Below are 26,459 nucleotides of genomic sequence, written 5' to 3'. Positions count from 1 at the left end.
CATGTCTCTGGTTCTGTTTTGCTCATTTGTTTGTTTTGTTCATTAGGTTCCACTTATAAGTGAGATCATATGTATGTGTCTTTCACTGCCTGGCTTATTTTACTTAGTATAATGCTCACCTTAGTATAGGTGAGATCATATGGTATTTGTCTTTCACTACCTGGCTTATTTCACTTAGCATAATGCTTTTCAGTTCTATCCATGCTGTCGCAAAGGGTAGGAGCTCCTTTTTTCTTTCTGCTGGATAGAATTCCACTGTGTAAATGTACCATAGTTTTTTTGATCCACTCATTTACTGATGTGCACTTAGGTTACTTCCAGCACTTGGCTATTGTAAATTGTGCTACTATGAACATTGAGGTGCATAGGTTCTTTAGGATTGGTGTTTCAGGGCTCCATGGCCAGCACACCCAGTGGGATTATATTTAGGGTATAATCCCAGCAGTGGAATTGCTGGGTCAAAAGGCAGTTCCATTTTTAGTTTTCTGAGGAAATTCCATACTGTTTTCCACAGTGGCTGCACCAGTCTGCATTCTCCCAACAGTGTTCTATGGTTCCCTTTTCTCCACAACCTCACCAGTATTTGTTAATGATAGCCATTCTGATAGTTGTGGTATCTCACTGTGGTTTTAATTTGCATCTCTCTGACGGCTAGTGATGCTGAACATTCTTTCATGTGTAATTTGTACTCTTAACAATTATGTCTGAGAGTGTCTGTTTCTACAGATACTGAACTTTATAAGTGAAAACTATCTCATAGTTTTAGTTTGCATTTTTACCATTTTGTATTAAATTGCTTATCTTATGTTTAAATATCAGGAATTTAAGAAAAACGTGTTTTTACCTATGTATTATAGAATATGATATCCAATAGAAAGGTGCCCCAAAACAAAGGTGTTTTATCATAAAGTGATTATCTGCATAACCACCACTCAGGTTAAGAAATAGACAATCTGTAGTCCCTGAAGTCCTTCTTGCTCTTCTCTCAACCACTATCCCCCTTGCTTCTCCAAAGGTAAAGTTGTCCCTACTTCTTTTTCATGCTAATCACTTCTTTGCTTTTCATTTTAGTTTCATGTCCAGAGCATATATCCCTAAACACATACTTTTGGTTTGCCTGTTTTCCATTCTTTATATAAATGGAATCATTCATTACATACCCTTTTGTGTCTGGATCCTTTCATTTTGTATTATATTAGTGAGATTGGTCCTTGTTATTTTGTGTAGCAGTAATTTACTCACTTTTATAGTCACATAATTCCATTTTATGACTATATCACAGTTTACACATTCTACTGTTGACAGACATTTCCAGTTTGGGGCTAATATGAATAATGCTGCTATAAGCATTCTGGTACAGTTGGTTGCATCTCTGTAGGGTAAATACTTAAAAGTGGAATTGCTGGATCATTGGAAGTGGTATTTTTATCTGTATTAGATAATGGCACCAGTGTTTTACTAGTTTATCCTTCCAGCAGCATCGCACAGTTCCTGGGTGTTCCTGTTGTTGTACACCCTCTCCCACGATTGGGATTTTCAGTCTTTGTAGATTTAGCATTCTGGTGGGTGTGATGTAACATCTCATGATTTTAATTTGCATTTCTGTAAATATTAAAGAAGTGAAGCACATTCTTATGTTCATTGGCCATTTGGAAATCCTTTTTTTTTGTAAAGTTCCTTTTTAAAGTTTTAAAAATTTTTGCCTAATTTTCTATTCAATTGATTGTATTTCTCACTGATTTATAGGACTTCTTAATATATTTTGGAAACATTTATATGTTGCCGTAATTTGGGTTCAGCAAAAGTAGAGACTGTGACAATGACTAGCATACAGATAGCTTTTTGGGAGTGATCCTAGGAAGTAGAAGAGAGGGACTGATAACAGTGAGGCAGGGAAGAAGGAAAAGCTATTACCAAGGTCACCACTGTAGACATCACGGGCTTGATTCCTCTAGGACCCCTAAGAAGGGCACAGAATGTCTTCCTGAAGGAAATCTGGAACATTTATTCAGTATGTTTGAGAGTTCCCTTTAGGGGCATTTACTCCCTCAACTTCCAAGCTGGTGAGTTTAGGGGCATTTACTCCCTCAACTTCCAAGCTCAGTGAGTACCTGAATTGGGGTACTTGCCCTAACCAGTTAAGTCTGATCTCACATGGAACTGTCTTGAAGCTATGGCTAAAATCAGAAGTGTGTCATAGAACTCTTAAGTAGGGGTGGTGTCCTTTCTGCCTTGCAAATATCTTTGAGATGACTTTTCACTCTGTCTCTTGATAAACAGAAATGCTTAATATTTATGTAGTCAAATTTATCTATCTTTTCTATTTTAGCTAATGTTTTCAATGTCTTAAGAAATCTGAACCTGAATTCAAGAGGACATTTTAAAACTTTTTTTGAATAGTGCATTTTATTTTTGAAGGTTATAAAAGGTACAGATAATTTCCCCTGGATAATACATACGATCATACATGACTTTGAGGTGTTCATGGAACCTTCAAAACCTTCCCATGTAATAATCCCTGGAGGTTAGTTGGTCTCAGGTTAAAAGTCTCTGGTTTTTGTTTTACCATTCAAATTTAGATCTATAGACCACCTGGAACTGATTTTTTAGTGTGATGTGAGGTGGGGGTCAAGTTTTATTGGATATCTAGTTAACCCAAAATCAATTTAAAAAAAATCAACCTCTTCCTTGACCCATTGCATAGTAGTGCCAATTTATAACTGTTGTAAATCAAGTACCTATGTCCACTTAATTTTTTCTTTTTCTGGCTCTTGATTTTGTTCCTTTAGAGTGTTTTTCTCCTCATTGGACCAATTTCTCTGTTTTAATCACTATTGCTTTGTAATGAGTCTTGATATCTGGTAGACCAAGTTTATCCTTTGTGTTCTTCTTTAAGATTTTCTCAAACTCACTTATTAATTATAATTCTTTATCTGTAGATTATTTTGAGTTTTCAATTTATGCAATTGTATCATCTGCACATAATGATAATTTATTTTTTTAATCCTTATACCTTATATTTCTTTTTCTTACTTTCTTGTACTGTTTAAGACTTCTAATACAGTGTTGAGAATAAAAGTAGTGATGGTGGACGTCCTTGTATTCTCTATCTGAAAAAGATGCTTCAATACTTTATCATTGTGTGGTGGTAAGATATTCCTTTCAAGATAATGTTTATTTTGCAGTTGTTGCAGGTGTGCCATTCTAAATATGTTAACTAAGTCAAATTTGCTGATCATATTATTTAAATCTTTTATATATGTCAATTGACTCTTTTACGGTTAACTGTTATCTTTATAGTAATACTGCTTGCTTTTAAGCCATTCTTGTTTGGTATTAGTAGAATTTTATTTTGCTTAGTATTTGTATGTTATATTCTAAAAATATGTTTACTGTTTTTTTTGTATCCTTATGGTTTGGAAGTGTCACTTATAAACCACATATAATGAGGATTTAAAAATTGGAGTATTTGTTCACTTACACTTAATCTCTATATATCCTGTGCATTATACTTTCAACTCTGGCGTGCTCTGTTCTACAATTTCTTTGCTTTTCTTGGTCACTTACCACCATCTACAGCATTATATATTACTTAGTTATTTTATTATTTGCCTTCCCATTAGAATGTAAACTCAATGAACATAGGGATTTTGCCTATTTTACTTATTTATATAGCCACACCACTAGATGGATAGATATTAAAAAATTTGGCCAAAATAATGAGCTCAATGAGTTGCATTCCATATGCTCTTTCTGGAGATTTCCAAAGATATTGATTTATAAAGAAGTTCTATAGACACAAAATCTGTTCAGCCAAGAACTGTCTAAACTTTTATGATCATAGAATCTTATTGAGGTGAAACATCTATTAATATTTCAGGAAACAAATCTTCTATAGAATAGGCTCAGAAAACACTGATTTAGAAGATATGATTACTGAAGGAGTATCCCTAGGAGGTCCTAGAGTAGAGCAGGGGTGTCAAACTCTTTTGCACCAGGGGCCACATCAGCCTTGCGGTTGCCTTCAAAGGGCTGAATGAAATTTTAGGACTGTATAAATTTTATAGCTGATCTTTAACAGTTAAGCGAGAGCTCGATGCTGCCGCTGGGTAGAAACAAGTTGCTGGGCTGGATTAAACAAGGTGGAGGGCCAGATTTGGCCCTCAGGCCTTCTGTTTGCCGTCTGTGGAGTAGAGAGTCATTTGGAGGATCTCTAGCTGGGAAGTCCACTAAATCAGGATTTAGCAAACCATGTCCAGGTGGCCAAATGTGGCTCACTACCTATTTTTATAAACAAAATCTTACTGGAACACAGCCATGCTCATTTACTTATGTATTGTCTATGGCTGCTTTTGCTCTGTGATGGTGGAGTTGAGTAGATGCAACAGAGACCATACTACCCTTAAAGCTTAAATGATTTACTATCGATCTTTTTATAGAAAAAAATTATTTACTATCTGATCCCTGGTACTAATTGCCAAAAAATTGTTGAGCACTTACTACTTTGTGGGCTCAACATGTTGCTAGATATTTTACACAAATCATATCATTTAATTATCCTACAATTTTTTTGAGATAGGTAATTATTTTTTTTACTTGTGAAATTCTTTTATTTTTTAATTGTTGTGCAATTATAATTGTCCCAATTTCCTGTCCATTACTCTCCCCTGCCCTGCCCACTCTACCTCCCACATTTAATCCTCCCCCCTCCTCCATTGTCTTTGTCCATGGGTCCTTTATACATGTTTCTTGACTTGCCTCTTCCTCTTCTTTGCCCCATTGTCCCTCTCCCCCCTCCTTTGGTTACTGTCAGTTTGTTCTTTATTTCCATGTCTCTGGTTGTATTTTGTTCGCTTGTTTGTTTTGTTGGTTAGGTTCCACTTATATGTGAGATCGTATGGTATTTGTCTTTCACTGCATGACTTACTTCACTTAGCATAATGCTCCCCAGTTCAATCTGTGCTGTTGTGAAGGGTAGGAGCTCCTTCTTCCTTTCTGCAGTGTGGTATTCCATTGTGCATATGGAAACCAAAGATAATATAATTATTTTTAATTTACAACTGAAGAAAGTAAGATGTAGAGAAATTGAATAACTGCCCATGGTCACATGTCTAATAATTGACAGAGCCAAGGTTTGAACCTATGTCTGCCTCAGAGCCTTCATTCTTTCTCATTATACTATAGTGTCTTCTGGTTCCTGTTGTTCTAGTACAGTCTGAGGTGATGGAATAAATAGTAAGGAAGGTTAAAAACCTCATACCTTACAAAGTAATTGTTCTCCAGGAGGTGAGTTATACAAGTACAGTTGATTTTCTTTTGTTTTGAGGTTCTGTGTGCTTACAATTACTTGGGCATAACTATAGTAAATATTACAGTATTTTAGAAATGTACATGTGCAGAATAAGATTTAACTGTCTAGATATAATTTTGTATTTTTAACAAATTCTTAACTATTTTTTAATAGAATTTATTTATTTATTTAAGATTTTTATTTATTTATTTTTAGAGAGGGAAGGGAGGGAGAAAGAGAGAGAGAGAAACATCGATGTGCGGTTGCTGGGGGCCGTGGCCTGCAATCCAGGCATGTGCCCTGACTGGAAATCAAACCTGAGATGCTTTGGTTCGCACTCCATGCTCAATCCACTGAGCTATGCCAGCCAGGGCAAATTCTTAACTATTTTAAGTTGATTCTGAAACATACATTGCCATTTGTTATTTAGAAATTATCCTTTTTTTTTGTTTTCATTCTGATTAGCCTTGCATAAAGTCTATCCTAATAGAAAAGAGAGATTAAGTAAATATTTTAAAGGCAAGCATGCCTATGATAGTAACAATTGCTACCATTTATTAAATACCAGGAGACTGTATGCTTTTCATCTATCAAGTCATGTAAACTTAATAACAAATCTTTGAGGCAGATAGTATTATTATGTGCATGTTATAGATAAGAAATTGAGATTATTGACCAAGGAAGAAGTTAATCTGTCTCATTCTATACCTTCAGAAAAATATTGCTGATTTGAAAAAAAGTTAGCTAATTTTATTGCCTGAATTAAACTCGTGTTATACAATAGCAAGGACATATACCACATGAGCATTTCCCTGTGCTATTACTTTTACCTAGGATTCTAAATAAAAGTTTAAATTATCACATAATATTATACTTGGTAATAGGCTATATTTTACTTAAACTTTCTCTTATTTTTGGATATAGGATGTAGAATTCACATTATTAATTAAGCAGATTTACTTGCTCACTAATTACAGTTCAGAAAATAACTTTAAAAATGGTCAGTATAATGATATTTGCAAGTATGAACTCTGTATAAAAGAGTAGAGTTACATACTTTTTTCTGCTTAATTTATTTTTCCAATTAAAAAGGTTCAGCATTATAGAAACTAAGAAAAATACAAACAGTGGAAAGAAAAGACAGAATTTACCTCTAGTCTCATACCCAGTGGCAAGCCTTTGTTAACAGCTTGTATTTCTAGTCTTTTTTCTTAAGCATTAGCTTTTATTTTTTACAAAGTAGGTAAATACAATTTTAATCCTTTTTGTGCTCCATGTTATGACATGGATATTTTCCCATGCTATTATGCAAGATACTAAGTAAAAATTTTAATAACCATATAATATTATTCCTAGTGAATAGGCTATATTTCATTTAATATTTTCCTCATTTTTAGATATAGGTTGCTTCAAATTATTATTATTGTTGCTATTTTATCTCCTTTTTTTGCACTTTAAATTATAAAAGTAATCATGTTCATGTCCAAAATTTAAATAGGTAAATGTGTAAAGTGAAAATCCTCATCCTACTGTGAAGAATTTTCTGGGTATTCTTCTAGAACTTTTCTTTGTCTATGTAAGCACATTTATATCTATCTTTATTTTACATAGATAGGATCTATTACTTACCTGCTTCTTTGGTTTTACTCTTTTAAATACTTTTGGGATAAATATATTTCTGAAAAAACTATTTTTGTTTTTGACTAGTTCCTTAAGACAAATTCTTAGAAGTGAAGCTGGGTCAAAGTGATAGATGTTTTTAAGGCTTTTACTAAATTTCCCAAGTTTAAAACACTGCTGTTTGAAGAGGAGCATGTGAATATCACCAAATAACAGGTCACCCCATCATGACTTCTACAGAGTTTGTGGAAATGTGGTGTGCCATTGTCCTAAAGTCTTTTCATAAAGGCCCAATCATTTACGATATAAGTAGATAAATATATACCTAGCTATATCACATTTATATCCATGTGTGTTATGGATATAACATTCACATGCATATTTGTGCATTTATAATATATATTCACACACACTGAATTTCTTCAACTAGGGAAGGTTTAGTCATATTTTCTGCTATAGTAGATTTCAACATACCATTTTAGGTTTAGCATTGTTATTCTTACTGATATTAGGATTATCTATTGTTTTCAGTATCATGTTTGAGGTTATAGTTTGGTTTATAAAAAGCTGTATTTTTAATATTTTTTATTTTTTTAAAATTATTTTATGGTTGTTCAATTATAGTTGTCTGCATTTACCCCCCGCCCCCACTGCCCCCCAACCCCATCCATCCCCATCTCTCTTCCCTGCTTTTATCCCCTTTTGGTTTTATCTATGTGTCCTTTATAGTTGTTCCTGAAAACCTTCCCCCCTTCCCCCATTATCCCCTCCCACCTCCCCTCTGGTTATTACCAGTTTGTTTTTAATTTCAATGTCTCTGGTTATATTTTGTTTGCTTGTTTGTTTTGTTGATTAGGTTCCAGTTAAAGGTGAGATCATATGGTATTTGTCCCTCACTGCCTGGCTTATTTCACTTAGCACAATGCTCTCCAGATCCATCCATGCTGTTGCAAAGGGTAGGAGCTCCTTCTTTCTTTCTGCTGCATAGAATTCCATTGTGTAAATGTACCATAGTTTTTTGATCCACTCATTTACTGATGGGCACTTAGGTTGCTTCTAGAACTTGGCTATTGTAACTTGTGCTGCTATGAATATTGGTGTGCATAGTTTCTTTTGGATTGGTGTTTTAGGGCTCTTAGGATATAATCCCAGGAGCGGAATTGCTGGGTCAAAAAGCAGTTCCATTTTTAGTTTCCTGAGGAAATTCCATACTGTTTTCCACAGTGGCTGCACCAGTTTGCATTCCCACCAGCAATGCATTAGGATTCCCTTTTCTCTGCATCCTCTCCAACACGTTGTTTGTTGATTTGTTTATGATGGCCATTCTCACTGGTGTGAAGTGGTATCTCATTGTGATTTTAATTGGGATGGGAGTAAAAGACAGAAAACTGTACTTGAACAACAATTAAAATAAAAAAATAATAATTTACATCTCTCTGATGGCTAGTGGTGCTGATCTTTTCATATACATCTGGGTCCTCTGTATGTCCTCCTTGGAGAAATGTCAGTTCAAGTCTTTTGCCCATGTTTTAATTGGGTTGTTTGTCTTCCTGGAGTAGAGTTGTATGAGTTCTTTATGTATTTTGGAGATCAAACCCTTGTCCAAGGTATCATTGGCAAATATGTGTTCCCATATAGTTGGTTCTGTTTTCATTTTAATGTTGTTTTTTTTTAGTCATGAAGAAGGTTTTTAATTTGATGAGATCCCATTTGTTTATTTTTTCCTTTATGTCCCTTGCTCTAGGGAACATACCAGTAAAAATATTGCTGCATGGAATGTCTGAGATTTTCCTGCTGATGTTTTCCTCTAGGACTTTTATGGTGTAATTTATTTACTTAAAAGTTGTGTTTGAATCTAAAATGTTTACCTAAATTTTGATTTATTTTAAAATAAAAAGCTTTTTTCTAATTACACAATAAATGAATGTCAGTGCATGTAAAAATTCAGACAATAGGAAATTGTAGAAAATCATTTCTACAGAAATTTTCTTCTTTTCTGAGTAGAAAAAAGTTTTAGTTCTACTGTCAACATTCATTACTTGCCTTTTTCTGCATATTCTTTTTTCTTCCATTTATGATATCAGCATTAGTAAATAACATTTTGTCATATATCATTTTTTATGTTCATATGTATGCATATTCATATAGTAATCTGTGTCTTTATGTTAATGGAAAAAATATATATGCTTTATTAGCCTCCCCCACACCCAGTAACTCTAGGCTGTGGATATCATTCTTATTGATAAATGTGGATATATACTATAATTATAATGACTGCAGTGTACAGTAACAATAGGCTGTGGATATCTTTCTTGTTGATAAGTGTGGATATATATCACAATTATAATGACTGCATTGTATTCTATTTTGTGATTGTACTCTACTCGTTCCAATATTGATGAGCCTTTGGGTGCTTCCAGCAACTTGACATTATAAACAGTACTTCAGTGAACATTTTTGTGCAATGCTCTTTACCTACTTGTTCAATCATTTTTTTAGGATAAAATAGAAGTAGAATTTTTTATCAAGGGACATGTACATTTGAAATTTGGAGTAATGGGATAGAGCATCTCTAACTTTTTGCTTATACTTTTTCATATTTTTAAATTTTTCCATAAGTGATATAAGGAATGAAGAATTATTAAATTGCTGTCCAAAGCCCTGGCTGGCATAGCTCAGTGATTGAGCGTGGGCTGTGAACCAAAGTGTTGCAGGTTTGATTCCCAGTCAGGGCATATGCCTGGGTTGCAGGCCACAGCCCCCAGCAACCGCACATTGATGTTTCTCTCTCTTTCTCCCTCCCTTCCCTCTCTAAAAATAAATAAATAAAATCTTTTAAAAAAATTGCTGTCCAGAAAGATTGTGCTATATTTCCGTGAATAAGCTCCTGATTTCTCCTGCTCATGAATATTTTAAATCTTTGCTAAAATGTTATCTGGTATTGAATTGTAAATTGTTGCATGAGCATTTTAAAAATTGTGATATTGGCACTGGCCAGGTGGCTCAGTTGGTTGGAGTGCTGCTTTTGTAAAACAAAAGGCTGTGGGTTTGATTCCCAGTCAGAGCACATGCCTGTTGTGGGTTCAATCCCTGATTGGGGTGCATACAGGAGGCAACTGATTGATGTTTCTTTCTCACATTGATGTTTCTTTCTCTCTCTCTCTTCCTCTCTCTCTAAAATCAATACATATACTCTCAGGTGATGATTAAAAAGAATTGTGATATTGAACATATTTTTAAGCTTATTTGCTTTTTCTGTTTTCTCATTTGTAGATATTCCATTTATTTTTGTGGCCTACTTTTCTATTTTTTCTTAGTGATTTGTTGGAGCTCTAAAAATCCATCTGAAATTGATTTTAGTGTAAAGTGTGAGGTAGGGATTCAATGTGCTTTTTTTCAAATATCTACCCATTTCTAATATCATTTATTAAACAATTTATTATTTCTCTATTGACTTGAACTATCACATATCACACACTAAATTTTTCTGTAAAGTGTCACCTGTTTCTACATTTTCTATTGTTCATTGATCTGCCTATTATTCCTGTGCCATTTACTGTTTTAATTTTATAATATTTATATATTACACATGTTAAACCTAAAGGTTATTAAGATTATTTTATCTTTGGAAAGAAATTTAAAATTAATTTTTGAAATCATCTCAAATTTAAATGATCAATTTAATATGTAAAGTAACATTCGTGACCTTACAATATTTCTCTTTAGGTTTTGTTAGTTTCCATATTGTATATATGAGATACATGGTAAATGCTTTCAGTTTTTTTTAGAAGAAAGATTCTTCTGACTAGCAAAATTATTCTGGGAAGTTACTCTGAGGTAGAATATGCAAGAAGGAGGCTTTGAATTAGAGGCTGAGGTGTGGACTTGGCATATTGCCTGTCCCAGAGATTTCTGAAGGTTGAAGAGCAGGAGTAGGATCAGTGTACAGAAATGGTAGGATTTAGAATCTTCTAAAAGGAGCTCTTTTAGCATCAGAACCAATAGGTTTTGAAAAGGCTAAAGTCTGAATTATTAAGGCATGCCACTTAAATGAAAAATGAAATGTGCATTATCTTTGAAACCAAGATTGTGAATTTGAGTGCTACCTTTGTGAATATTTAATCCTATAAGTTTCAGGGTTTTTTAAAATATATAAAATGAGGATAGTAATCCTGACACAGAGTTATTCCAAGGATTTAATGAGAAAGTAAGTATCAATTGAATGATTGTAGGTCTATAGAATTTACTTAATAATGTCTAGTCGTCTTCTTCTTTTTTTTAAAATTGTGAAGTCTGCAGAAACCAGAGTTGATAGGGATGATATCTAGGGCTTGGGTTTGAACACTGGAGATTTCCATGCACTTATTTCATCTCACATTAAAAAAGGCGGTGGTTTTTGTTCTGATACTGGCATGAGAGCAGCAATGTAGGGCAGCAATTTTCAACCTTTTTCATCCCATGGCACACATAGACTACTAAAATTCTGTGGCATACCAAAATATATGACCCAGTCATAAATGACATGACCAATAAGGTACAACTCTATTACATTACCTATATATGAAGTCTGTCCAGAAGGTATTCAGCCATGTACTATGAAGAATAGAAACATTTATTGAAGAAGATAAAAGATACAAGAAACATTGTACATAGGACAATGATGCCTCAGCTCCCTTCAAAGTAGGCAACTTGGGACCTCACACAGTTCTCCCAATTGCCATCACCTGTCCCATCATATTTTCCTGAATCTCATCGAGGGTCTGAAATCTCTTCCCTTTCAAAGGTGATTTTAATTTTGGGAAAGCCAGAAGTTGCAGGGATCAAATCTGGGCTGTAGGGGGCTGAATCACCTGGGTGAGTTGATGTTTCACAAAAAAAGCAAAAACAAACAACAAAAAAACTGCCTGAGATGTGATGCATGAGTGGGCATGTTGTTGTGATGAAGCTGCCAATCACCAGTTGCCCCTAGCTGCAGCCTTCTGAATCATGCAAATAGTTTCCACAGAGGAATGTTTAAGCTTAACACAAAATTTGATGCAGAATTGTTGCTCCACTTGCTCAGTCATTTTGAATGTGAAGGACACACAGCATACATGCTCACTCAATGGTGTCTACTGCTACCACTGATAGTACAGTGAAGTCATCATTTTTCATGCATGAGCATTCCAGTCTACTCTTCTTGGCTGTCAGGTTACATTGATGTCACCCAAACCATTCTCATTATATTAATGATGGCTGGACTTTTCCTGGACAGACCTCATGTTTACGGTTCAAGATAGGGCATTCACCCTGGATGGTTATTGTTGCGTTGACTATTGTTTTTATTTTGACAATCTCAGGGAAAAGAGGTCAGCGGCCCTGACTAAATAGTAAAGTATTGCATGTTTTAAAAATTCTTGCAGCACAACAGCGTGCCACTTTCGGCACTCTGTTTGAAAATGACTGGTGTATGGAAATGAGATTTATGTAGTGGGTAGCAGGGTGTTTTTTCTGTGTTTATTTACACACATCACCACTACCACCACCAACCCCTGCAAACTGTCCCACCAATCTCATTGTGGATCAGAAAAAGAACGTGAAATTAGGAAAATTCCAGCATATGAAGATGTAGGAATTGGTGGTTGATAGAAGTTGGGGGAGGTGGGATAGTGCTAATACTGGAGAAATGTATTTAGAAATCTAGGAATTTAACCCTTTTCCGTTTTACAAAATGTCTTTTGTCAAATGAGTTAAGCAGGAGAGTGAAGTAACAAAAGTGACATATTACAAGAGAAGTGAGTGCTAAGTATCCCATTTTACAGATGAAGTAACAGGAGACATTTATGATCCCCCTAGAATGGACATAAGTATAGCAACTGGAAACTCTGACTTAAAATGAAAGCGCTGTCACCAGTTTGCCATGTGATCCTAAGTGAATGATGTATCTGTTTTCTTTTCTGAAAATCTGGAAGCATCTCATCCTGCTACCTCTGATATTTTCCCTTAAAAGTGAGGCCATCTCTGAGAGATGCCTGGCCAAATCTTATCTGGACTTTACAGTGAAATCTTTAAATTGTTATGGAAAATATAAAATTCTCCATAGAATAAGCAGGATCTAGCTACATGACTCTTTTAATTTGTTTCTGCACAGGACCTTATTAGGGCTGAGAAGGACTAAAGCATAGCGTATGCCTGAGCTCTCCATGCATATGCACTGTGTAATGTGCATTGAGTGTGATGATAGGATAGCATCGTGAAGGACACGGTTCTAGGGTAATGTACCCTTAAGACATTCTTCTTAAAGAGTGGGTGGTTACATTAACTACCAGGTCACCTGTGTAAATTGTGACTTGGGCACATTTAAACAGAATATCAGGGAAAAAGCAAAAAGGAAATTATATTTATGGAAGGGATAGCCCATCTAAGAAGCATTTTCATATCTCTAATCCTTACAAAAAAACCTTGGGAGGTAAATGATAATATGCACATTTTCTATGCATATTCTTTATTTCAGAAAATGAGATTGTATAGTTTTATAATCTGATTTCTTCACCTAACATATTTAGCACAAAGTTGTACATATTTGTCTCCTTTCTTAGTCTGTGAACTCCTTGACGTTACTAGCTCTACTTCATTTGCTTTTGTTTTTCCAGTGCTTAACATGGTGCTGGGCACAGAGCAAACATTCAGTAAATGATGAGTAACTAAAATTTACTCTAGGAATTAGGACTCTTAGATAATTAGCCTGTAGTCACCAAATCTTTATTTTTCTCTTTTTCTTTTAGCACCCCCCTTTTGAATTATTATGAAAAATTGAGACGTGCTTCAAAAATATAAAGTGCTACATATATGCTATGTAGCCAAGTTCAGACTATGTTGAATCTGCATTCACTTACATTATTCTGGTCTGAATCCAGTTGATAATGCAGCTGTTATTTTTATAATCTCATCCTTAGTACATATTTGCACAACAGGCGGTGTCAACTCATCTGAGTTACTTGGTATTATTTGCCTGTTACTCTAAATTACAGAGCTCCATTACTGAAGTAATTATTTGTGGTTAAGAGGGAGTGGTACTGAGAGTGGTGAATGAGTTTTTTTAAATGAGTATCAAAATGGACCCTCTTTAGAAGTCTTTACATTTATCTTGATTTAAGTACCTAGAACAAGTATAAAAAACAGCCCTGCTTCATTTTTTTTGTCAGTTTAGCCTATAGAAAATAGTAGACTGAATTAAAAAATGCATGGGTGTAGAAAATTAGTACTTATTTGTGAGGTTTTGTTAAATGATTACTCCTTGAATGTTCTGCCACTTTATTTTGTGAACAGGACTTAGGGATAGAAAACTCAGCAGGAATTGAATCCTTTCCTCTTTCTGGGTATGATAATGCACTGCAAATGTTGAGACTATCCTAACTATAATATTTATCTTACAATGAATCCAAGTTGTCAGTAGTTTGAGATCTGGGATTGTGCTTTATTGTTCTATATTCCCAGAGATCCCAATTCATGCCGTGCATCCTGTCGACTCTCAGACATGTTAATTGAACCACTGCTGAACTGCTTGTGTTGGTCTCAAATTAAAAACAAAAACAACAACAAAAACCCCAATACCCTGAAATACCAATACTTAATTTTTAAGTTAAATTCCATGTCTAGTTTCAAATTCTTCTTTACATTTAAGAAAATATTTTACTAAAATATAGGTACTGCAAAATCATTGAGAACAGCTTCAGTAAGATTAAACATTTTATAGAGTTATAAAATTTTCATATTTGCACAAAAGTTTTTTGTGAGATTACCCACGTTTAACACAGTGGCCCTTTGACCCAGCGGTTACTGAATTTTAGTGAGCGTTGGAATTACTTTGGGGCTATGCCTTAAAATAGATTTTTAGGCCATACTTTCAGAATTGCTGAATCAATAGATCTGGATGGGACCGAAGAGTCTTTAAAAAGGTTTTTTTTTTAATGAGTACCTCAGGTGCTTCTGATATAGGGAGTCTGAAGATTATGTTTTGATAGTCACTGTTTTCTCCAGTCCTACTTACACAAGACCTTCTCTGACTGCTGTTACTAAGTTGATACCATTTATGTCTGAAATCAGATAGGCTGCAAGAAAAAAAGACATATTAAAAACACCAAAGCAACACCAAAGAAATATATATTGCTAAGAAAAGCAGAAGGCATGAATGAAGAGCTAAAAGAGAACAAGTGTACTGAGTGAAAAATTAGAAAAAAAATTTTAAATTTCTTTTTGATCTACTGCCAAATTTATTTGATTCTGGTCAAGTGGCCTTGCTGCTTTATGTTGTATAAAGTCTAAAGTTAAGAAGTACGTGGGATTTTTCTGTAGTCAAAACCTCAAAATATGAGTTTTGGGGAGTTAGTCATGTCACACGGTGTTTCTGTAAATAGGTTTTGGAAATTTGTGGTCTGTAGTTTGGCCTTGGCTCAATTCATTGTAGTAAGCTACCTTTGTAAAGTGGAAGACATGCTGTCTTCTAAATAATTTCATTTACTTTTCATGTAGACACTATTTTTATACTGACCATCCTTATTCACTGACAGATCTTCTTCAATTGTTATTTCAGGAGAACAGTAAAGTGTTGGCGCTTGTGAAAATGTGTTAAATTTAGGCAATTCTGTCTCTGATTTACCATTCTGCTACATATGTGGGCAAAAGTGAACTGGTGGGCCTAAGAAATTCAACATTATTTCTTCCCCTTCTGACCCAGAAATACCTTGATTTTGACCCTTTATAATGTGTTAAAGAAGGCTTAGGAAGTATTACATTAAATTGTTGATAAAATATAAAATTGCATAATCTTAGAATGTTAGAATCTTTAGAGGGAATGGGTGTAGCAGTTCTTGAACACCATCTGTAGCTGGGCTGGCTTTAACAATCACCTGTGGAGCTTTTAAAACATGTAAACTCCTGGCCCGCTTAAGGAGATATGGTTCAGTAGGTTTGGGGTGGGGCCCAGAGATTTGAATTTTATAAAGGCTTTCTAGGTGATTACATAATCAGCTAAGTTTTGGTACAGTTTTCAGCTCAGTGCAAGAATGCTTCTACAACATCCCAGACAGAGTTATCTAGACTTAACTTTGACAACTCTAACAGCAGATCTCTATTTTGTAAAGCAATTTATTCCATTCCTTTTAAAGATTCTCTGGACTGAGCTAAACTCTATCACCTTGTAATTCCCACCCATTAGTATTCTTCCTTTTGGAAAGAAGAAAGAGAAACTAAACTTTCAATTAGTAGTTACCATGGTAACTACTCACTGTGCTAGATATCACTTCTTTGTGGGCTTGAAAATATTAAACTAGATAGTTTCCTAAACTGCAAAATGGATTATCAGAGTCCATGTAAGCAATTATCAAAATGTGGATGGTGGACACATGGGGACCCATGAGGCCCTTTCAAGGGGTCTGAAAAATCAAAACTATTTTAATCATAATACTAAGGTGCTATTTGCCTTTTTCACAGTGTTGACATTTACCCTGAGGGTACAAAACAATTTTGGATAAAACTGCTGGCCCCTTAAATAAATCAGGGCATTGACACCACATTGTATTAATAGTCATTGATTTTTTTTAGTCATCACCACTCACAGGAAAAAAAAAGGTTAGTTTAAATTAGTGCAGATAAGGTAAACATTAAAATAATTTATTTTATTAATTCTTGATCTCTGTGATATAATGGGAAGTATGCAGAAAGCATTTATGCTACATACCCAAGGACAGTGTTTACCTTGAGGAAAATGACTTGTGTGATTGAATTGCAAGTTGAATTAACTGCATTTTTTTTTTCATAGAACATCCTTTTTACTTGAAAGAATGGCTAACAGACACACAATGGTTATTCAGACTTGGATGCTTTGCAGACATCTTCTAAAAAATGAGCAAAGTGTCTGTGCCATTGTAAGAAAATCAACTGACACTGTTTGTTGTCATTAATAAAATTTGAGCTTTCAAGAGAAAATTAGTTGTTTGGAAAATTGGTATCTACCACCATGAGCTTAATGGCTTCCCAATACTTAAAGCTTTTCTGATTGGACTGGTAATGATATGAACAAATTTGATTTTTAAATATATTAAATATTGACATAATGAAATATGTCAATATTTCAAAGATCTGCACAACACGGTGAACTGGTATTTCTCAAATGAATGGATGCATTTTACAAAGTCATGTATGGGTAAAAGATGAATTTAAAAACCAGTGGGATTTAAAGTAACAGAATATAGCCCTGGCTGGTGTGGCTCAGTGGATTGAGTGCCAGCCTGTGAACCCAAAGGTCACCAGTTTGATTCCTAGTCAGGGCAAATGCCTGGGTTGCAGGCTGGGTCCCCAGCTGCGGGCATGTGAGAGGCAACTGATCGATAATGTCTCCTGTACATTGATGTTTATCCCCTCTTTCTTCCCACCTCTGCTTCTTTCTCTCTAAAAATAAATAAATAAAATCTTTAAAAAATTAAAAAATATAAAGTAACAGAATATAAAAAGTTCATTGATATTCAGGTTTCAGATTACATGTTGTAATTAACCTTTGAGAAACTATTACTTGTCAAATTTTGATATAGTATCAAAGAATAGCTACAATTATGTGGAAAGGCTACTGAAACACACTGCCTCTTTCTACCTTCATATTTGTTTGAATATGAATATTTTTCGTATACTTCCACCAAATCAACATATCACAGATTGAATTCAGTAGCACCTATGAAAATCCAGCTGTCTTTTATTAAACCAGGCATTCAAGAAATTTGCAGAAAAGCAAAACAGTGCCTGTCTTCAAATTCCCTTGTTTTGGTAAATATGCTTATATTTTAAAAGTATGTTATTTATGTTACCATGTAAATGATTTTTATTTAATCATATATTTTATTTTAAGTGAATTAAAATTTTTTTTCTGATCTTTAGTTTCTAATGTGACAAATATTGATAAATGTAAGCAAAGCTCTTTGGGACTCTTAATTTTAGAAATATAAAGTAATCCTAACACCAAAGAGTTTGATGATTTCTAAAGTTTGTTCCAACTAACTGTCTTTAGAACATGCAACCATTTTTTTAATGGTTCTTGTAAAATTTCTTAGCCAACCTCTTCAGCCTACTTGTCAATGTCCCTTCTAAATGGTGGTCTTCAATACTGAAATTATATTGAAGATGTAGGTTGAACAACATAGAATAAATAAATAGGCTACTATGAGTAGGCTTTAATAACTATTTTTGGAGATCTTTAAAAGTAGGAGAAATTCTTCTTTTTTAAAGAAATAGGTTTTTGTTCCATGAAAGCAAAGTTTTGGACTAGGTAGCATCTTAAAGTATCTTTCTTGACACTTCAGAAATACTCTTACTTTTGCTCTAGAAGATATAAATACCAATAACTAAACCCTAATTTTTCCTTTCACTATAGTGATGTTCTTCATTATTTGCAAGCACATTTTTAAAATATTGAACATTAACTTAGTATCAATTCCTTTCATGTTTCATTTTTTGTAATCAATTCAAATTCTAGGTAAACTAATCCAACCACCCATTCGATGCTTGCGCCTTCTTGCTAAAGCAAATTTAAAAAAGGAGTGAGGGTAAAAAAAGAAATGGGTGTGGCTTAGAGTCAGCTTTAGGCAGGATTTAAAAATTTAGCTTGAAAGCTTTTAAAGTCTAATTATACAGGGAGGTGGCAGTGTTTTTATTTGCTGTTTACCTTTGATCTATTACCTATTTTGGGGAGAGTGGGACATGCTTTTGTGAAAATGTTTACGGTTTCTTCATTTGATGTCAAGATACTTGTTTGAAGTTGCCTTGTAATTCAGAGGTTTTCGTCTGTGTAACTAATATTAATATTTGGCTTTTGCTACCAGGTTAATAGCAAGTTAGCCTGGATTTGGGTGACTACTTTTGAATGTATAAGTGATATATAAAATTTTAGAAATAGCTTTATTGTTTTGGGACAAATTAGACACATTAAATATAAAAATCTCAATCACACCAACTCATAAGTATAAGAAAGTAAAAATAAGCCTATATCTCACTCAATGTCAACATTTTGTTAAATTGTATTTTATTTTGTGAAAGGTGTGTGTGTATACACATTTGATTTTCTACAAATTTATTGGTTCTTATTATTCAGGTTGCTTTTTTATTCAACAATATATTGTGGCCATAATTTTATATCAGTACATATAGGTTTATATATAATTTTTATTGATTACAGGAATAATGTTATATGTATATATCATAATTTACGTGTCCAGTTAGTAAGTTATTTCCAATTTTTGGCTGTTACAAAAGTGCTATAATGAACATACACACATTACAGGTATATATGTTTATTATCATTATTTGCAATTAGTCCCTAGAATAACTTTTGAAAGTAGCATAGCAAACTTAAAGGAGATCGACATTAGAAATTTTAATACTTATTGTCTAATTACCATTCAGAAAAGTTGTACCCAATTTATAATCTCGTCAATGGTACATGAAAGTTTATTTTTCCGCATCTTCACCAATACTATTTTTTGACCAGTTTACAAAATATTTTGCCAATTACTATAGGTGAAAATATTTTATTTACATTTTGATGACCAAATAATCAGAAGCATGTCACCACCATGGTCAGATATAGTAGTCTGTGGCCATGTTGGATTATTGATTAAAAAATTCTTGAGAGGAAAGGCCATATTTATTTATCCATTCTTTTAACTTTTAAAAAAAAGATTTTATTTAATTATTTTTAGAGAGGGAAGGGAGGGAGGGAGAGAGAGAGAGAGAGAAAGAGAGAGAGAGAGAGGGAGAGAAACATCAATGTGCGGTTGCTGGGGGCTGTGGCCTGCAACCCAGGCATGTCGCAGGGAATCGAATCTGCGACACTTTGGTTCGCAGCCCGCGCTCAATCCACTGAGCTACGCCAGCCAGGGCCATTCTTTTAACTTTTAAATTGAGGTATAATTGACATAGTATAGTTTTAGGTGCACAATATAATGATTTTATTTATTTAAGATTTCTTGTATGTGTTCAGACTGTTCAGTGCAACCTCTACCTACTTGCTGAATGAATGAATGAATAAAGAAACAGAAAAATGGAACAATCTGTGGTTCTGAGGATTCATTTTACTTAACAAATTGTGATTTTTCTAGAACAGATGGTGATTTGGTTTGTCATTTTCTTCTCTGTCTTCTTACTTCTGTGCTGCCCTCAGGACAAAAGTGGCCATTTTTATTTTGGAAATATTTGGAAATGTCTTCTTCAGTGTAAACTTTTTTAGTTCTCAAAGATGTAGCTTACTTCAAGTTGTGTGTTAATTCGTATGTATGTATGTATGTATTTATAAATATTTTATTTATTCATTTTTAGAGAGAGGGGAAGGGTGGGAGAAAGGAAGGGAGAGAAACATTGATGTGAGAGAGAAACATCCATTGGTTGTCTCTCACATGCCACCAACTGCTGACCTGGCTCATCACCCAGGCACATGCCCTAACAGGGAATTGAACTAGCAACCTTCTGGTTTGCAGGACAAAGCCCAATTCAGGAAGCCACACCAGCACACCAGTCAGGGCAGTGTGTTAATTCTTGTGAGTTAATTCTTAACTCTTTGCCCATTGTAATATGTTGCTTGTTTATTCCTAAATTCTCTGCAGAAAGAAGTATGTATTAAATTCTTTTTGTTATAATAATAAACTCTGATTTTAGGAGCTTATACTTTTTAATTATTTGCTACAAAATTCACTAATAGTGTAAATCAGTTGAAAATGAGATTCAGAGCTGTTTTTAACATGTAGCAAGACTGGATTTATATGACAAATGAGATTTATTGACTTCATATTAATGCACATTAAAATATTATTTACCCTGAATGTCTGGAATTTGAGTTGTTCCAAATTTAAAATATTTCCAGAGTTAGAAATCCTAACTCTCAGAGTCTAGTGACTGGAAAAAAAAGAGCTACACATAGCCACAATATTTTCTGCACACACTTTATCTCCCACCATTTAAATGCAAATGAAGAAATGAGATGTATTGTATTATGTCACATAATTTCAATTCATGCTTTAAAAAAATATTTGCTAGAAGGATAGGTGTGATTATTTTGGAAATATACAAGTATTTAAAAACTCTTTTGGATTCTTCCAGAGTTTAGGCTTTGGATATACAACATTTTTCTATTGATTTATTTTGTGGAAACTTCAAAGCTATAATTTATGATTTGAGGTAGGATAAAATTTGAGAAAAACTTGTAACAGAACCAGTATACTTTGCTGGCTTTGCATAGTACACAGAGTGTGCCCACATAGCGTTGTGTGATATCCCAGATAAAACTGCTCTCCTGGATCCTAAGACATCAGAAAGCCATGAGGAGGAGAAGGATGTAATACTAAAAATAAATGACAGAACTACCTTCCCCTGGCCAGACTCTCCAGTACTTCTCGCATCCGTGGAAGTAGGCATTACAGAGTTGCTGGAAATTGGATTGGGGAAGGCCTGAGACACCATTCCCTACAAAGAGTAGGAGGTCTGGTGGAGAAACCTAATGGGTATATTCACCATTGATACTTAAAGCTGTCCAAAAGCCTAGGACAGATTCATTATCTATCAGCCCTACTCAAAAATACAATAAATTCTCTGGGTCTTTTAGGAAGAAGTGTATTTTAGGAGCTAGGGAAGGGCTGAGTTAGGTATTTATTTTGTATCTCAACTTAATTCAGATGCCATACCTAATTTATTATGGCCATTTGTACTATAAGTGCAACATTGGGAGTAGTGTACTGTTCCTACAAATGATGTTAATCAAGATTCTGTTTTGTTTTTTTTTTCCAGAATGGATTTTATTTAAATCTAGTTAGGTAAATAGGTTAACTAAGCTAGATATTTACAGGCCGTATTTTTTAAAAAGTAAGGATTGAATCAAACCAATCCCTAGAGTCTAAGAAAGTTTCTGACCTAAATTAGGAACCTAAGCTCCATTATTATTTTCAGTTGAACACTGCTTGTAGCCATCCTCACATTTGGGAAAGAATACGGCCTTTGCAACAAAGTTTCTTTGTTTTCATGGAACTAAAAATGTGCTGTATTTAGACCAAACAATAAAAATAAACTACCAAACTACCTTCTAATGCATGGGGGTTCTGGAGAGGGGAAACCATAGATATTTAGAGGCATAAAGTGACTCATTGTGCTAGTTAAACTTTTTACAAGGCTAGCCCTGTGTGTTTGAGTTGCATCTGTTACCTCTTCGGCCAGAATTAAAGTGTGTGCAAGCAAAAGAATTTTGGATTGAGTCGTAGCTCATACAGAATGCATTGTATACATTGTGTATAACCTAAGAGTCTAAATGGGTTCCACACTTTAGGTAGAACAAAAACTGCATCCTTTCATGTTTATTCCACCTACAAGGTGTTCTTGTTGAAGGCAATCAAGATATTTTCTGTGAAGCTAATTCATTTTAACTTGCAGACATAAATTAAACAAGTTTTCCCAATGTAATTTGTAAGCCTTTATTTCCCTTTTAAAAAAGACATTTTTTTCCTTTTGTTTTTACTTATGCTTTTAAACACCAGCTTTATTGCTGACAATTTTTTTTAAAAGCCATAATGGCTAGAGATATTATATTCTTAGCAGTAGAACAATGAAATAATTGTTTCTTTTGTTATCCATCTTAGAAGAAGTTGTTAGAGTTGATGGGGACAACTGTCTGAGTCAAAAATAGTATGATCTGTAATCAGAATGTATAATTCTTTAATAAAATATATAAAGACAATTTACTTAACCTTTTCATTTCATTTTCTGTCTAAATTTTCAGGTCACTTTCATGAATTCAAAGGCAATTTACCAGTGATTTCTGGGTGCTGGGGCTGATTTTTTTTTTTGCGTATTTGTAAGTATTGGTTTATTTATTACTCTTCTCATTGTGTAATGAAAGTTATACTTTGTAAACAAGTTCTTAACTCTTTTTGTATATGAATTTTTATTATTTTTTTGTGTTTTTAAAGTGTTATTTATTTTTTGTGTGTTTTCTTAAGGGGAATATAGAAAAAAATTTCAGCTGATGAGAAAAAAGCCTCAGTTTGTTGTGATTTCCATTGAAACAACACAATGGCAGGGCCCATTACAATCAGCTGAAAGAATAAATATCTTACTTTTTGAAGATGGGGCTCAATTGTAGGAATGAATTACTTTAAAGGGGGGCTAATCTATATGCACATGAATAATTTACCCTGGTAAATTCTTACAGTTTACTGTTTGTCTGGATTGAAAAGTACCCTGTGAATTGTGCTCACAGAAAAGATGTGAGATGATATAGAATTCAAAGAGCTACCAGTATAGGAGGATTATGTGCTAAGGAACTAAAGACTCATTTAGTAAATGTATAATATATATCAGATTAGGGGTATTCCTGCTTTCTTCCCCATCCCCCAAACAATATTAACTAAGATACTTTTTCTCAGGAAAGAAGGTAAATTCAAGAAAAAATTGAATGAAACTTAATGATCAATTAAAGTACTTTGGATGTTATATTCATATATTTGTATAGAAGTAGTTTAGAGTATGTGGCAGGTATGAAACATGTTTGTAAAAAGATATTGTATTTAGGTAGAGTCTAAAATACATTTTTCTGTGTACCATATTGCAAACCATTGTCATCTAAAGGGCTATTTTACATTTGGTAATAATAAAGACAGAATTTTTTTTAATCAAGTTTTGTATTTTTTTAAAGATTTTATTTATTTATTTTTAGAGAGGGAAGGGAAAGAGAGAGAGAGAGAGAGAGAGAGAGAGAGAGAGAGAGACACACACACACATCAATGTGCGATTGCTGGGGGCTGTGGCCTGCAACCTAGGCATGTGCCCTGACTGGGAATTGAACCTGCGATGCCTGGTTCGCAGCCCGCACTCAATCTACTGAGCTATGCCAGCCAGGGCAGAATCTCTTCCTGTTAGTATATCCCTATAAAGGAGTTTTAGAGAATATATGTCTAGGAAAGTATTTTTTTAAAAAGTAACATTATAAGTTAGATTTTAAGTTACTCAGTATTTAAGCAAAAAGCAGCCAAAATTTATTTAAAACCAGCTTTACCTTTCTTTTAGTAGTAGCAGTAATTGGGGCTGGCATTTACAATGAACTTTAAAAAAATGGACATGAATATTTAATATAGTTTAATACATTTTGTATATTTTTAATGCTTTCAGAATGTTATTTTTATAAAACTATCAATTCACATATTATTTTGCTGACTTAATTCTAATGTAAAACAAAATACTAAACTACATGGTTCATTGGGATTAAATCTAAGCTTTTAATTTGTGCAGGGTATCATAGTGAGGATTAGGAGGCAAAGAAGATGGAGAAAGACATGTAAAGTATCTTTGAAGTGCTCTCAAGAAAAAGAATAATTCTAAGGAGCTGAGCTTATCTTGCTAGAAATCTGAGTGAAGGGAAATAATTTTGAACTTTCCTAATCTTATCTTAGTTACTTTATCTTTTCTTTTACCTCCTTTCTCTCTCCTCTCATATCATTCAGTCATTCCTTTTAGTAAGTTTTTAAGATGATTAAATTAAAAAATGACAAATACAAAATAATTACTGGCATTTTAACTAAGATGGGCTTCATTGAAATATAATTTACATTTGTCATCACCTAAAGACTCTTTTTCCTGAATTCTTTACTCCCTACCTCAATTGTACTGACTAATTTGAATGGAGGTGATCCAAATAGCTGAGATTTTTCTTGCAATCTAACAAAAAGATGCTAAAAATAGAAGAAGGAGCACTATGGGTATAGTTTTCATATGGTTATTTCTGCAATTCAACTTCAAATTTTGTCCTGATCACTTAGGCAAAAGTAATGCTAATCATTCAGGCCTAAAGTAATTGTATTCTAGTCTAGTCATATGCTAGTTTAGGGCATGGGCTTTGTTGTTCTTTGGTTAGTGGTCTCAGGCTTCATTAGGGTCATCTTCTGATTGTGGAACCTTCTTATTAAAGAAATGTAGAGGGATACTGTGACTAAGATAAGTCGGATAAAATTAACATGGCATCCAGAATGCTTGAGTTCCTATTTCTTTCAATTATTGTTGAAACTGTCTATCACTTACACTGAGTGATGAGGCAGCTAAAAAAATAAAAGTATTTATCTAGTCTGGCTTAAGAAAAAGCAAACGGGATCAGTGACAATGGCTTCTTTTAGGAACTTTAATTTCCATGTCCTGGAACTGCTTATTTGCTACATGATCTAAAGCAGAAAGTTATACCTCATGGCCATGGGAAGGTTTCTTAGTAAGGTGTGCAGAAGCTGGCCTGTGAGATAAGGAAGGTTGGATATTGTTTTGCACATCCATAATGAATGGGCCACACCAAGGGTGTGTGAGAACCGATTGGAATCTTAACCTACTCACATCTACTACCTAGGTCAGAAGAGGAAAACACTGTGAAGGAAAATGGCTATCTTTACAGAAGCTCAAAGCATTTTACTGTAGGGTTTTTTTTTTTCCTCTCGAAAAAAGAAAACCACCCTTTTCTTTTCTCAAAGTAGTCATTGTTAACAAGACTTTGTTTTCTTTGTTAATATCCCACACTTAGTTTTTTATCTTTAATTAAAAAATAATTATGGAATTCTGACCATTCAGTTTTACTAGGGCAATACATGATTGATTAAAAACAAAGCAAAATAGAAATAGATTATTAAGTAACCTGCTTTTTCAGGTTACCCAAACCTTTTTAGTGATTTGAAAAAAGATTACCTTTTATAAATTCTATTTCTATTTATGGTCTCTCATAGCAACCTTTTCCCTTAAAGAAGGTAAAAAAAGTATTTTATTGTCTGGTACAAAAAGTGATTATTGCTTAGCTCATGCTCAAGGCATTAGTAATAACAATATTTTAATTTGGTGTAAAACTAGTTTTTGCAGACATTAAATTGGCTTAATTTTGTACCTCTGTGAAGTGAGTGGGAATTATTCTAATTTTTGCAGAGTAGCAGGACTTAACCTTTTAGTGCTCTTTCCTAATATCAAGCTGTTTTCTCTCACAGAGTATTTTAGCTTTCTTTGTTGTCGTTGATCACTATCTCAGTCTCCACTTGATTTCTGTACAAATATTTTTAAAAAGTTGAGGTAGAGTAAGTTAAGGAGGAGATTGTAGAGAGCCTTCCACCATTTTACTTCTTATCTTCCTGGATCATTTGCTCCACCCTGACACTTGCCTATCCGCCTTTTCCCAAACTGTCACAGGCCATGCTTCCACTGAAATTTTTGAATTGTATAAAATTTTAGGAAGCAAAAAGAAAAAAATCACAAATTCATCTCATTTTGTGTTTTTAAATGGAAAGAAATCAATTTCAAACTGAGCATAGCTCAGTCTAAAGCTTCCTCAGTGAAAACATCTGTGATTTTTAAGGACAAGTAGGTCTAAGTGCATTATCTTTAAAAAATATTATTCCAGGCTAATCTTGACATAGAGCAGGTAAATAAAAAAGATGAGCTGTGAAAATCCACAAACAGGGCTTGAATGCCATTTTCCATGACAACGGGAGCTGCCCCATGAAAGCATTAACGCTGGGAATGTAAG

At 34.0% G+C, this 26,459-nt stretch overlaps 1 protein-coding gene across 5 annotated transcripts in view; it reads left to right on the top strand.

The window, feature by feature from the left end:
* SOX6 (SRY-box transcription factor 6) overlaps positions 1–26,459 on the top strand; it is a 614,163-nt gene that overhangs the window by 100,263 nt on the left and 487,441 nt on the right. For all 5 annotated transcript variants that reach the window (XM_036029075.1, XM_036029074.1, XM_036029077.1 and 2 more), the window contains exon 2: positions 22,695–22,769. The gene's annotated coding sequence lies outside the window, so the exon portion shown is untranslated. The remainder of the gene's footprint in view (positions 1–22,694; positions 22,770–26,459) is intronic.

Source organism: Phyllostomus discolor, chromosome 6 (assembly GCF_004126475.2).
Source record: "Phyllostomus discolor isolate MPI-MPIP mPhyDis1 chromosome 6, mPhyDis1.pri.v3, whole genome shotgun sequence".
NCBI classification, from domain to species: Eukaryota; Metazoa; Chordata; class Mammalia; order Chiroptera; family Phyllostomidae; genus Phyllostomus; species Phyllostomus discolor.
This window is presented reverse-complemented; position numbering and strand designations above follow the sequence as displayed.